This window comes from Callionymus lyra, chromosome 5 (genome assembly GCF_982586985.1).
Source record: "Callionymus lyra chromosome 5, fCalLyr1.hap1.1, whole genome shotgun sequence".
In the NCBI taxonomy this organism is placed as follows: Eukaryota; Metazoa; Chordata; class Actinopteri; order Syngnathiformes; family Callionymidae; genus Callionymus; species Callionymus lyra.
Genome location: NC_141822.1, coordinates 8,071,267 through 8,085,921, shown reverse-complemented (window position 1 = coordinate 8,085,921; position 14,655 = coordinate 8,071,267). Strand labels below are relative to the sequence as shown.

General features: G+C 36.8%; 1 protein-coding gene across 1 annotated transcript in view; it reads left to right on the top strand.

The window, feature by feature from the left end:
• The first annotated feature begins 1,283 nt into the window (after positions 1–1,283).
• The window catches only part of ctif (CBP80/20-dependent translation initiation factor), a 79,962-nt gene continuing 66,590 nt past the window's right edge, over positions 1,284–14,655 (top strand). Inside the window, exon 1 of the mRNA XM_087790684.1 lies at positions 1,284–1,417. The gene's annotated coding sequence lies outside the window, so the exon portion shown is untranslated. The remainder of the gene's footprint in view (positions 1,418–14,655) is intronic.

Genomic DNA, 14,655 nt, shown 5'->3' with positions numbered 1-14,655 from the left:
TTTATTTCCTGAATCCAAACAAAAGAGAGAGCGCGAGAGGGAGAGAGATGGAGAGAGACGGAGAGAGAGGGAGAGAGATGGAGAGAGACGGAGAGAGATGGATAGTTAGATAGCTAGATGGATGGTTAGATAGATAGATGGATGGATGGATGGATGGATGGATGGATGGATGGATAGAGAGGGAGAGAGGGAGATTGATTGATTGGTAGATAGATAGATAGATAGATAGATAGATAGATAGATAGATAGATAGATAGATAGATAGATAGATAGATAGATAGATAGATAGATAGATAGATAGATAGATAGATAGATAGATAGATAGATAGATTGAGAGAGGGAGAGGGAGATTGATAGATAGATGGAGAGAGAGAGGGAGAGAAGAGCGATGGATAGATGGATGGATGGACAGAGTAGAGAGAGAGAGAGAGAGAGATGGAGAGAGGTGGATGGTTAGATAGATAGATGGATGGATGGATGGATGGATAGAGAGGGAGATTGATTGATAGATAGATAGATAGATAGATAGATAGATAGATAGATAGATAGATAGATAGATAGATAGATAGATAGATAGATAGATAGATAGATAGATAGATAGATAGATAGATAGATAGATAGATAGATAGATAGATAGATGGAGAGAGAGAGAGGGATAGAAAGAGAGAGATGGATAGATGGATGGATAGAGTAGAGCGAGAGAAAGAGAGAGATGGATAGATAGATGGATAGAGTAGAGAGAGAGAGGGAGGGAGAGAAAGAGATAGATAGATAGATAGATAGATAGATAGATAGATAGATAGATAGATAGATAGATAGATAGATAGATAGATAGATAGATAGATAGATAGATAGATAGATAGAAAGATAGATAGATAGATAGATAGATTGAGAGCGGGAGATTGATAGATAGATGGAGAGAGAGAGAGAGAGAGGGGGAGAGAGAGAGAGAGAGAGGGGGAGAGAAAGAGATCTCATGAAAACGCTATTGAAATAAATACAATAATAATATCAATAATAATAAAATGTAAATAATAAAAACGAACACAATACAACATATACACAATACATATACAGAAATTAAAAACGAAAACAAATGAAGTAAACATTAAATTAAGTATTTTAATGATCCCTTTCCTGATCATTATCTATTACTATAACACAATTACAATAATATCCGCGTAATTAAGGGAATAATACCGTGTGATGTGGAACTCAGTTTCCCATGATGCCCCGGGAGTGCGCGCACGTGTCAGCTCCGCCAGGGAAGCGGACTGAACGTCACATTCCTGCAACATTCCCTTGTTCCTCCGTCTGGAGCAGAGGAGTCACAACACCTCCTCGTCTCCGCGTCTCTCTGGGACTCACGCCGATGTCAGACCGGATCTGAAGCCCCGGAGCAGAACCTCTCTGTCGGGTGAGGATTTACCTCGTAAGCCGGTGAAACATTAGCGAGCGTCAACGTTTGAGACAAACGCTGTCATTATTCATCCATTAATGACGAGTTCATGACACGACGAGCCTCGAGCAGCAGGTTTTTGTGCGTCAATGCTGACAATAATGTGTTTAAATCCAAATGTTTGTCACTGTTGTTGACTCTACTTTGTTAGCATTAGCATGTTAGCCGCGGAAGCTTGCGTCATCATGGTGCTGAGCAGCGGTGGCCCGGCAGAACCGGGTCGAGGTGGGTCTGCCGGATGTGTACACGTGTTTTTCGTGGGGTGGTGCTGGTGGTTCTGGTGGGCCCGCCACGGAACCCGCCAGAACCCCCGGCAGCACTGCGGCTAACGGAACCAGCAACTTAGTTACTCCAGGCGGCAGCATGGGCGTGGTTTGTAGCAGAGTCAGCTCAGCTGATGGTTCTCCTGCAGGGATGGTATCACCAGAACCTGTTCTGACCCACTGATCTTATCAGCCTCTTCTTTAGATCAAAGCTGCCTTTTTTATTTTAGTACTTAAACATGTTTTTATTAGCTAAATGAACAAAGTAGAGACGGAATTTACTAAAGTAAAGACTAACAAAAGAGACACATATTGTGTTTAAAAGGCGAGTAAAACACAACTCTACTGACTCTCATGTTATAAATAATGAAGATGCAGTAAGTCCCTCATCATGACTTATTTCTTTATAAAGTTGCTCTGAAATCTGGGCGAACAAGAGGTTACGAGAGTCCATTATGATGTAATAATGGCTTCACGCCTCCTCCAGCCAACTGTGATCACGCCCCGCTTTGTTTATACAACGAGTCCCTTGGAGGTGGAGGCTTCCGTGGTTGATGACGCACAGTGACAAACCTCGAGGTTTGACCAATCACAGCAGAGTGGGTGTTTTCAGTGGGCGGGGCTTATGATCATTTTCTAATGTCAATATTTAAATGAAAAGAGAGTTTTGTACAAACAGACTCACTGATGATACAATAGAGTCCAACATCTATTTAAGACACACTGAAATCCACACATTAGTTGCATTATAAACAAAAAGAAACATAAATATATGGCTATATAAATATTTACATATATACACGTTGAAGTATTGTCAAGTACTTGACTCTGCTGTTGCAAAATTTACAGACCACATGACTCTCGACAAACTGCTTTAAAACTAAAATATGTCTAAAACTAATCTTTTAAAGCTGCTGGAGTCTATTGTATCCTCTCGTCCTCAGTCATCGCAGGAATCTTGGAGTATTTCATTTTTCCTTTAGCTCCCAAGGACGTAATAACTTCTGCCATTTGGCCAGAAGTTTTATTGCAACACAAAACTGAAAAAAGACAGTTTGTCGAGACATATAGGAAACATAAATAACAAAAATAAACAGAAATATGTGGCTGCATAAATATAAGAATGGACATATATATATACATGTGCATTGGCTAGAAACTGGCATTTAGTTATTTATCATGATACAGGGTTACATGTTGTGATAGTGTAGTAACAAGGATATATGTGTAGTATTGTCGAGATTTGACTCTGGTGTTGCAGAATGTACAGACCACTTGACTCTTGTTGAAGTTGTAACTGATTTCATTTGTTTTCAAACCAAAATATATCCAAACATCAGCTTTAAAAGCTGCTGGAGTCAAGTGTATCCTCTCATCCTCAGTTCACCTCCATTGATCCCATAGGATTTCATTGTACCTTTAGCTGCTGTTTGAAAAGGAGTAGAAGATCCTTCAGTCGTTGTGTATGTGTGGGAAGTAAATTACTTCCATGTAAATTAAATTATTCATAAGACAAGCTGCCATTTTATCATCTTTTCAAGAGTGATTAGCAAAAGCTAACGTTGTTATTTTGTGCGGACACACAACACTGCTTTTGTGTCGACTATAAACACCTCACAAGTTTTCCCTCCAGTCTACAGCATATTGTGATGCAGTGGTTTGATTCCAGGGCACATGACCGGTGTCTCTATTCAGTACAATAAAATCAGGGCAGAGAAAAGTTTCCAAAAAAAGTGTCGACACTCGTTTCTATGGTTAAGACTTAAGAGCAGACCTGAGCAAAGTAAAGTAAAGTAAAACTGATGTTTCTGAAAACTTCCAACACCAATGTTAATTATTTACCGTTATAGTTTGTGCTTTTATCAATCAATGCTTTTTGAGCTCTACTTCTTGAATCAAAGTTTAACTTTAAAACAAAATATTCAATAGTACAGTAGTAACACAGAGCAACGATACGATATATTACGATACGTTATAAGCAGTAGCTACTGTGTAAAAGAATTCCCAGACAGCTTGATGAAGTCAATATTCCTGTTTGTTTTTAAGCCAAAATATTAGTCAAATATCAGCTTCATGATATGATGATATCGATTGTATCATCTCGTCCTCAGTCTTCACAGGGATTATGCAGGATTTTGCATGATCCTTGAAGACGAATGATGCTGCCATCTGGCTGAAAGTTTAATTGGAACACAAATATAAACACTGTGATTATTCACAAACATTTATTGAACTGTTTTAAAACATACAAACAACTGAAATACAAACTATAAACATTTTAATATGAATTTGAAAGCCCCAAAAAATTCTGTTTAAATGTTGTTCCAGTCCTGTTGCATATCGATAGACCACTATTATTAAGTACTAAAGTACATTATTGATAGAAAACACCATGTTTATTCAGTGTTTTAGTTGTTGTTTCTCAGTGCTGGCATGTGCAAAGAATTCGATGTTTAAATCTTCGTAGAGTTTCAGTTAAAGATCCACTTTCTAGGGAATTCAGGTTAAAGGGTTGAGCAGTTGTTATGAGTACAAATATATGTTGGTCAGTATTTGATCAGGTTCAGATATTCTTGACTATTATCCTTGTTTACATGAGCTCAGACTCGACATGTGTTGATTCATATTCAAGCGACTGACACATTTACAACGGATCTCGATACATTTACAAATATGACTGAAAGATAAGCTTTTACTTTTACTTTCAAGAACACACTGACCTTTGTACTCCTGCAGGTATACAGGTAGTACTCACTCTGATTCAGTGTTTGTTTTAAGAGGCCTTGACGTTTGTTTTAAAATGTTTGCCTCTTGTTCTATTCATGATGTGTCACATCACAAGTTGCCTCGCTTGCTGTAACTATTACAGTTTATTTATTATTTCAAACTTATGCCATGACCAAGTTTTATGTATTCCTATATACTCCTGTAAGTTCTTTCTGCAACTACACAAGCCTCCCTAGTACAACCTTTTCAACCTAATTATGTTTACATTTACATCGTATATAACATTTTAACCCATAACCTTACTGCAACTCTTTATTCCAACGTAATAATAAAGGTATTACCACAATAAAAACCTTATCCTTAAAGAAACAAAACATGTATTTTCATGGAACAGCTTGAACAAAAAGAAAAAAAAATGTATACAATCATACATATACAATTAAATAACTAGAACTAGTGGCCCATTGAATCTCGAGCCTTATTTTTTTTTATTAAGCACAATTCCTAGTTATTTAATTTAACTCCTGCCATCTTGAAAATCGACGGATATTTCAAAAACTGATTAAAGTACTTAGTAGTAATAAAATTAGTTGTCTAAAATGTTTTTTCTCATGCTTGTAATGGGGGTTTTAGTGTTTTTTGAAGCAAAGAGACTTTCTACTTGCTCTACAGTATTTGCAAGTTGTTAGGATTTAATATGAGCTTATTATGTTTGTAAAATGTGCTCTACTTTTGATTTATCTTCAGATGTTCTTTTGGTGACATAATAATAACTGTAACAATTATTGAGTTTTCAGTCATTATGTCAAAATGGATAAAATGTGGAGTACAATATATAAATATGAGTAAAATAGATATTTATCTTTGTCACACACTGATAAATGATACTTATAACATATTAAATGTTATAAATGTTAAATGATACAGATAACTTTTTAGTTAAGTCTTCTTATTGTCACATTTTTGTCCATTCACCGCAACGGATGTAAACAATTGAGACCAGATGTGTGTGGTGTGTGACCACCTGTCTAATGAGTTAGTATTTCTGTCCATTAACCACGAGAGACAGACGCTCGTGGCTCTAACTCATGTTTATGTTTTGACTCTAAAACTATTATGTTATTTTTGTTGTTGGACTGCAGCAGCTGTTTGTTTATTTTTATCTGTTAGCTAGTTTAACATTTCTCACATTCCTCTGGAGTCTGATTGAAACACTTTATTGAGCCACAGGAATGTTTGCGTACCGAAGCGAACCACACAGCAGAGATGCTAACGTGTCACACAATGGTTAATGGAACAGTTCAGGAGTTCCCACAGTATTCATGGATATATATACACACATGACATGTTTACGACAGGTTCGGTCGTGAAGGCGCTGAAGAGAAGTGAATAAAGTAGTGCAAACTTCAGACTTTATCTTAAAAGATGATGGATGAGACACATTTAAAGCAACACTGTGGTGAAATACACTGTTTTTAATGAGAGCTCTTGGCTACACATTTAACTCTAAATCACAAAAACAATATATTTTTTTTGAAAACTGACCTTTCACTCATTTACAAACTTACGACGTATTCTTGCATGAGCATCTTAGCAGCTGCGTTGTTGAATGGGTGAGCATGGTTGTGGAAAATACTAGTGTCGTCTCCAGAATTTCTCTCAGTCTGGAGTGAAAACAGATGAGTGTTGGCGAGGAGGGAGGCAGCAGTGGCAACAGTGGCAGCAACAGTGGCAACAATAGTCAAAGGAAAGCTTTATTGCACTTTACTGAGAGCTGTCGTACTGTAGGAGATACACAAAGACATGAAACAGTGTTAGAAGAGTTTAAAATGCTCAGGTTTTCATAGATAGTAACTGCAAAGTACAAGATTAAAATATATGTTTGGGATATAGGGCGAACTTTAATCCTTTATTTGTTGTTTTTCATTAGTATACGCATATGTATTATATCATATTCCGTTTGTTCTTGTATTCGTATTAACACTCTGTGAGGCTCTGTAGTATCACTTTGCAAGGCTCTTGAATATTACTACGCGAGGCTTTGTGGTATTACTCCGCCAGGCTCTGTATTATTACTCTGGGAGGCTTTGTAGTATTACTCTCCAAGGCTCTGTAGTATCACTCCGCAAGGCTCTGTATTATTACTCTGGGAGGCTTTGTAGTATTACTCTGCTAGGCTCTGTAGTATTCCTCCATAAGGCTCTGTAGTATCACTCATTGAGGGTCTGATGTATTTTCATGTGCGATCATCCCATCGTATTACTCTGTGAGGCTCTGTAGTATAACTTTGCAAGGCTCTGTAGTATTAATGTGAGGCTACATAGTATTATTCTGGGAGGCTCTGTAGTATTAATGTGAGGCTACATAGTATTATTGTGCGACGCTCTGTAGTGTTAATGTGAGGCTACATAGTATTATTCTGCGAAGCTCTGTAGTATTAATGTGAGGCTACATGGTAATATGCTGCGAGGCTCTGTAGTATTAATGTGAGGCTACATAGTATTATTGTGCAAGGCTCTGTAGTATTAATGTGAGGCTACATAGTATTATTGTGCGACGCTCTGTAGTGATAATGTGAGGCTACATAGTATTATTCTGCGAGGCTCTGTAGTATTAATGTGAGGCTACATAGTATTATTCTGCGAGGCTCTGTAATATTAACGTGAGGCTACATAGTATTATTGTGCGAGGGTCTGTAGTATTAATGTGAGGCTACATAGTACTATTGTGCGACGCTCTGTAGTGTAAATGTGAGGCTACATAGTATTATTCTGGGAGGCTCTGTAGTATTAATGTGAGGCTACATAGTATTATTGTGTGACGCTCTGTAGTATTAATGTGAGGCTACATAGTATTATTGTGCGAGGCTCTGTAGTATTAATGTGAGGCTACATTGTATTATTGTGCGACGCTCTGTAGTGATAATGTGAGGCTACATAGTATTATTCTGCGAGGCTCTGTAGTATTAATGTGAGGCTACATAGTATTATTCTGCGAGGCTCTGTAATATTAATGTGAGGCTACATAGTATTATTGTGCGAGGGTCTGTAGTATTAATGTGAGGCTACATAGTACTATTGTGCGACGCTCTGTAGTGTTAATGTGAGGCTACATAGTATTATTCTGGGAGGCTCTGTAGTATTAATGTGAGGCTACATAGTATTATTGTGTGAGGGTCTGTAGTATTAATGTGAGGCTACATAGTACTATTATGCGACGCTCTGTAGTGTTAATGTGAGGCTACATAGTATTATTCTGCGAGGCTCTGTATTATTAATGTGAGGATACATGGTAATATGCTGCGAGGCTCTGTAGTATTAATGTGAGGCTACATAGTATTATTCTGCGAGGCTCTGTAGTATTAATGTGAGGCTACATAGTATTATTATGCGACGCTCTGCAGCATTAATGTGAGGCTACATAGTATTATTCTGCGAGGCTCTGTAGTATTAATGTGAGGCTACATTGTATTATTCTGCAAGGCTCTGTAGTATTAATGTGAGGCTACATAGTATTATTCTGCGAGGCTCTGTAATATTAACGTGAGGCTACATAGTACTATTGTGCGACGCTCTGTAGTGTTAATGTGAGGCTACATAGTATTATTCTGCGAGGCTCTGTAGTATTAATGTGAGGCTACATGGTAATATGCTGCGAGGCTCTGTAGTAATAATGTGAGGCTACATAGTATTATTGTGCGAGGCTCTGTAGTATTAATGTGAGGCTACATAGTATTATTGTGCGACGCTCTGTAGTGATAATGTGAGGCTACATAGTATTTTTCTGCGAGGCTCTGTAGTATTAATGTGAGGCTACATAGTATTATTCTGCGCAGCTCTGTAGCATTAATGTGAGGCTACATAGTATTATTCTGCAAGGCTCTGTAGTATTAATGTGAGGCTACATGGTATTATTCTGCGCAGCTCTGTAGCATTAATGTGAGGCTACATAGTATTATTCTGCAAGGCTCTGTAGTATTAATGTGAGGCTACATAGTATTATTGTGCGACGCTCTGTAGTGTTGATGTGAGGCTACATAGTATTATTGTGCGACGCTCTGTAGTGTTGATGTGAGGCTACATAGTATTATTCTGCAAGGCTCTGTAGTATTAATGGGAGGCTACATAGTATTATTCTGCGAGGCTCTGTAGTATTAATGTGAGGCTACATAGTATTATTGTGCGAGGCTCTGTAGTGTTAATGTGAGGCTACATAGTATTATTGTGCGACGCTCTGTAGTGTTGATGTGAGGCTACATAGTATTATTCTGCGCAGCTCTGTAGCATTAATGTGAGGCTACATAGTATTATTCTGCAAGGCTCTGTAGTATTAATGTGAGGCTACATAGTATTATTGTGCGACGCTCTGTAGTGTTGATGTGAGGCTACATAGTATTATTGTGCGACGCTCTGTAGTGTTGATGTGAGGCTACATAGTATTATTCTGCAAGGCTCTGTAGTATTAATGGGAGGCTACATAGTATTATTCTGCGAGGCTCTGTAGTATTAATGTGAGGCTACATAGTATTATTGTGCGAGGCTCTGTAGTATCAGTCCACGAGGCTCTTGATAAAGTAAAGTACATCTTATGTATGAATATAGACTCATTCATTGATATTGCACCTTAGAGTCCAATAATATATTATCAGGGTTAATGTGCAGTAGTGAACACAAAGGTAAGCGTAGTACTTGAGGGCAAAGTACACGGACATGAAATGGTAAAAACATAAGAGGGTCAAGTGAACACAAACCTTGAGACGAATGTTATCAATGTGTAGTAGAAGTGTGTGGTGTTTGTCGTAGTGTTGTGTAGAAGTGAGACATCTGGAGTCTCAGTGCTGGTGCACGTGTTCTCGTGCACGCTTAAGTGAGTTGGCAGAGCGACTGATCACATGACCAGGTCCTGGATATAAAGACACAGTCGTGATGACATTTGTGTCTCGTTTCAGGAACACAATCCAGACTGCAGTCGAGCGTTGTCGACCGAAGCCATGAGTTTACGAGGTTCTGCCTCCGGGTCACGTGACCGGCGCTGACCAATAGAAGCCGGCTAGAGTCTTTGTTAACAAACCATTCAGTGCTTCTATTGAGACCTTTACAAGCTCTACCTGCTGCGTTGTTTAAAAGCTCTTGTGAACAAACGCATGTGAGCGTCAGGATTGAACAAAAAAAAAAAAAGGGTTTTCTACAATTGTCTGGAAATTGTTCGACGGCTCTGCACATGCTCAGTTCACAAGTGGCGTTCAGCGGAGGACAATAGTGCTATTGTTTGATTGACACACATTCACGGCCTGGACATGAGGATCAGCGTCCGAGTGTTTGACCTTTTTTTTTTATTTCTGAACGTAAACCATTTAACAAGATGGACGTTAGGACATCACAGGAGTGGACGATTGAATCTCCTCAAGGGCCACGGGATGAACTGTGACTCTTGAAAGGGGCCCTTAAGTCCAAAAGAAAGAAGAAAAATAATGAAATAAGCTTTAAAATGACTGGAATCTTTCATCTATTTTCATTAAAAGATCCTTTTGAACAACTTCTTACAATTTATATATTTTGCTACAAAAACAAAGAATGCAAAATATGTGCAGTTATGCCATGATATCATATTTAAATGAAGCTTAAGTGATTCGATTGTAAAATATGTATATTTCTAAATACATTTATTTAGAAATATTCTATGCTAAATTAATCAATACGAAATAAGTATAAATATGAAACACTTAATACCCCCCCCCCCCCAAAGGACACATAAATAAAAGAGGTAATAAAAAATATATATATATATCTTGATGAGTGAAATAATACAACGTTGCATATGAGGTGTCACTTTCCTTCAACAACTCTCTCAGTAAAGCTGACCTGAAAATCTATCCAGAATGCTTTGCCGCCCAGCCAACCAATCACAGCTGTCGATCACTTTCAGCAAAATGGACGTGGAATTGAACTACTGTATGGTGGCGACCAATCAGCTGTCACTAAACTGAGCAGTGTGTAGAAATGCATCATGGGAGTTCTTTGTAATGACCGCAGTTTTATATAATATATTTAAACACACCTTTCCATGTGAAAAAAATAATTATTGTGAGAGACTTTATTCACTGTCAAAAATGTATAACAAGTTTATATTTGTGCATACATACAGAATAGTTAAATTAAAACATGTAAATTAATATGAAATTATTTAGTTCACCAAGTAGCCCTATACAGGAGGATTTGAAGTATGTGTTTATATATATATATATATATATATAAAGTTTAAAATCACAATTAAAAAAACAAAAAATAAAAAATTACTGCAACAAAAAACAGTTTCAAAGTGTGACACTCTGACCTCACGAGGGCCTGATAAATGCAGTTAAAGGGCCTCAACATTATTCCAACTATAAGGTATGAATTTCAGTGTGTGTTTTGATAAGAGTTGTATTTTCCCTCTTGAGTCCCTCGACTTAATCACCTGATCCGAACTCACCGTGAGGCTCTAAAGTCTGCAGTCAATCGTCCACAGGATTACTGTGTATTAGCGGCGCTCGCCGTAGGTGGTGGGAAAAGACTGGGAATCCCACCGAGGAGACGCCGTCTGAGGTCGGACTCTTGTTTGTGTTGTGAGGATCACGGCGTGTTGTTGTGTAACCAGATCTGAAGACCAGCCTTCGGTGTTGTTGGGGAGATTTACCTGCAACTCAAACAGTGTTGAGTCCATTTGTTCGACTCCTGTGGTTTATTTTGATCTCAGGACGTTAGGTTTGGGTGTGAGGTCATCATTGATATCAGTATGGATTCATCGTGTGTAGTTCAGGGTCATACGTCTGGGTGTAAGTCTGGATCAGATCACTGATGGAAGGTCTGACCATGAATAGATCTGAAAGTAAGAATTTAAAAATTATTCTGAAAGAAACTGGCAGCCAGTGAAGAGTTTTAAGGATCAGGCAAATGTAAGTTCTTCTACTAGAGCTCAGAATTCTTGCCGCATAGTTTTGCATGAACTGCAGGCGAGACAGATCCTTCTTGTTTAGACATGAAAATACAATAGTCCAGACGAGAAAACACAAACTTCTGCATTATAATCTCCAGATCGTGTTGTGACAACATTTTCCTAAGTTTAGAGATTTTTCTCAGTTGAAACAGTTTCTGGTCAGTTTTCAGTGATGGTCAGTGTTGAACTAGAAAGTAATAATCAAATTAATTAATAGTAAACTGTGTATTGGACCGTTGATATTATATTATTATTATTATTATTTTATTCCTTCATGTCTCGAAATCCGCCAAAAGTTTTTTTATAAAGTATATCCGTGTATATCTGTGCCATCAGAATATTACATTTCAATTATTATTATTTTTTTTATCAAATTGAATTATTATTTATAAAATTCTAATATTGTTTTTATATTGAAAGGGATTTAAAAAAGAATAAATCAATATTTCGTATACTGAACGGTTGTATATTGAACATTTTTTCAAAATTAATATATCTTTTTACACTGCGTTTGATATTCCTATTTCAATAATTATAAAATACACTTTCTAAATTCAATGTTTTGTTCAAATCAAAGCTGATTTAACATGTTAAATATATAAATAAATCAAAATGGTTTTTGCACTATTGTACTTATTTTTTAAAAGGCTGGGAATAAAATAGTCAAACTAGATCAAATAACGTTTCTATATTCTCTACATATTTGTCTTTAGTTATTTTGTGATTTATATTGACATTAAATGTATAAAATAATTTTAGATTGTTTCATTTAAACTTGTTTTTATTACATAATGGTATTATTTCACCTCAAAATATCCTTCCCTATAATATTTAACTCACAGGCGTAGATTTCATCATCATCATTCATCTTGTTTTAAGTATATAACTTTATATTTAACGCATATAATAATGAGTAAATGAATGAATGATAATGGGCTGTTTTTGTGCTGACACATCTCTCTGTGAAGCTGAATCCCTTGGTGTCCGAGCGTCCGACTGATGGTCAGAGAAGACAAATAGAATCAGACGCTGCCCTGAGGGAAGATCAATAAGTATCGGCTGTAGTTCCTCCCAGAGCAGTGTGTAATTGTATATGATGTCAAGGACACAACAGTCGCAAACATATGATACCGTATCTGTGAAACGGACCCATTGAGGTGAAGAACCCAAAAGTCCTGTGGACTGAAAAACGTTATATTTAATATTAAACATATGTATTGTATACGTTTGTTGCCACAAATTAATTACATTTTTTAGTATCTTATGATTTACTTCCAATGCGTCGCTAGCCCTGGTAGCTCAAATGCTAGCGCACAAGGACCCTGACTTGACTTTGAAATTTTCTTACGTTTAGGAATAGTATTGTGTTGCGGCTGCAGTTGTAGACTTGCGCTTTCTTTCTTTTTATTCAACGTTGAGGCATTTTTTATATATATTTTTTTGATTAGCCATTATAAGAGATGTTATTTTAAAGAATTACTTATGTACACATGATTTATATTCTTGATAGAAAGTTTATTCTGAAGAATGTACTAGTGCAGTATTTCTAAGACTTGTTAGACTAGCATTGAGATATTTGATTGTGTTTTTGTAAGAAATATGAAGATTTATTACAGACCATAATTAAGTTTGAGGATGACATAAATATAAATGAGATTAATTTAGATTATTAAAATGTATAATGAATAAAATAAAGAAAAAACAAACATTACGTAACAAAAATTAAATAAAATAAAGGACATTTAATACTATTCATGATCCAGACAAACAGCAGGTAGAATAAGTTCTTGAAACTCTTTAATGCCTTCCTAATTTAAATCCTTATCTGAGTCAAAATTGTTGATATTTTCTAAAGAATCTATGATAAAAGATAGATTTTCTTATTGCATGTTGAAGTCCTTGGTTCACATATTAATCTCCTATTAATGTTTGTATCTCAATTTTCAAAGAGTTTAAGTTAAGATAAGAGACAAAGATGATGGATGTTACCAATATGATTAACTAATGTGTAAGTACTGTCATCTTTTCTACTTTTCTAATTTTATTTATTTCGTCATTTCCCTGAGTACGCACATTTTCACTTTTTCTTTTCTCTTCCAAAAAACATTGCAATTTCAAATATTTAACATGTCAATGAGTTAGAATCACTTGTTATGACTAAACTATATGTTGTAAATAAGTTTGTTGATTCATCCACGAGTGCAGATCTCGGGTCAAAGTAAAAATATTGGAAAACATGGAATTGTATTGAAGTGTTTTGGAAATCTTCTCAACAACTTATTACTCATGACTACTTCAACTTCAAATACAACTCGCTAAAGTCTATGTTGAGGAATTTATCTCTTTTTTTTTTAGTTTAAATGTGTTTTTTTGGGGTCTTTCCCCCCCAAAAAACAATTAAAAACCCTATTGTCCGATGTCATTGCCTGCTGAGCTCCTAAAAACCATCTGGATGTTTAAAAAAACAACATAATTGCTGTAAAAATATTGAAAACACAGGTCTTTGTAACATAATCCTTCATGAACTTTATTATACATTTCCTCGCATACCTTAAGGGGACATGTTTGTTTGTTCCTGGACTCTGATCCCACTTCTTACATTCACACGGTGGATTGAGTGGATTGACATGACAGGATTGTGATATGACACCAGGTCACATGAGTCCACAGCGTGGGCCCCGACCAGTGCAGACGAGGGCCCGGAGATGGTCCGGCTCCCCCGGTGTGTCCCCAGAGCTCAGCTGGTAGAATTCTTGGTGCTCCTGGACATAAATCCTCTTTGCATGGCGGCTGATCAAGCCGTGATGTAAAGAAGCTTAACGGAGGTAGACGAGCAGGCAGGAAGCCGATCCCAGCTGGTCAGGGGTCATGTGATCGCTCGGGAGTGAGAGCAGAAGATGGGTCAGAATTTGGTTGTGGCTTGTGACACTAGTACTCTATGAAGGACGATAAATGACTTGTGTATAAATAAATGTCAAAATGTATAATGTATTAAATGTAAATGTATTATTTTTTGTCGAAGGGAGATATTTTACGTATAAATACACATTTTGTTATTTATACATTTTGACATTTATTTAAACATTTTGTCATTTTGACTTTTTCGTTGTCCTTATGCAAATGAAGTGGGCGGGTCGAACATCAGTCCAAGGCAGTGATTGGTTACAGACTTGGATCAACTACCGCTGCCTTGAGAGCATCACACGTTCTTCGCTCTTATCTTCACGGCTA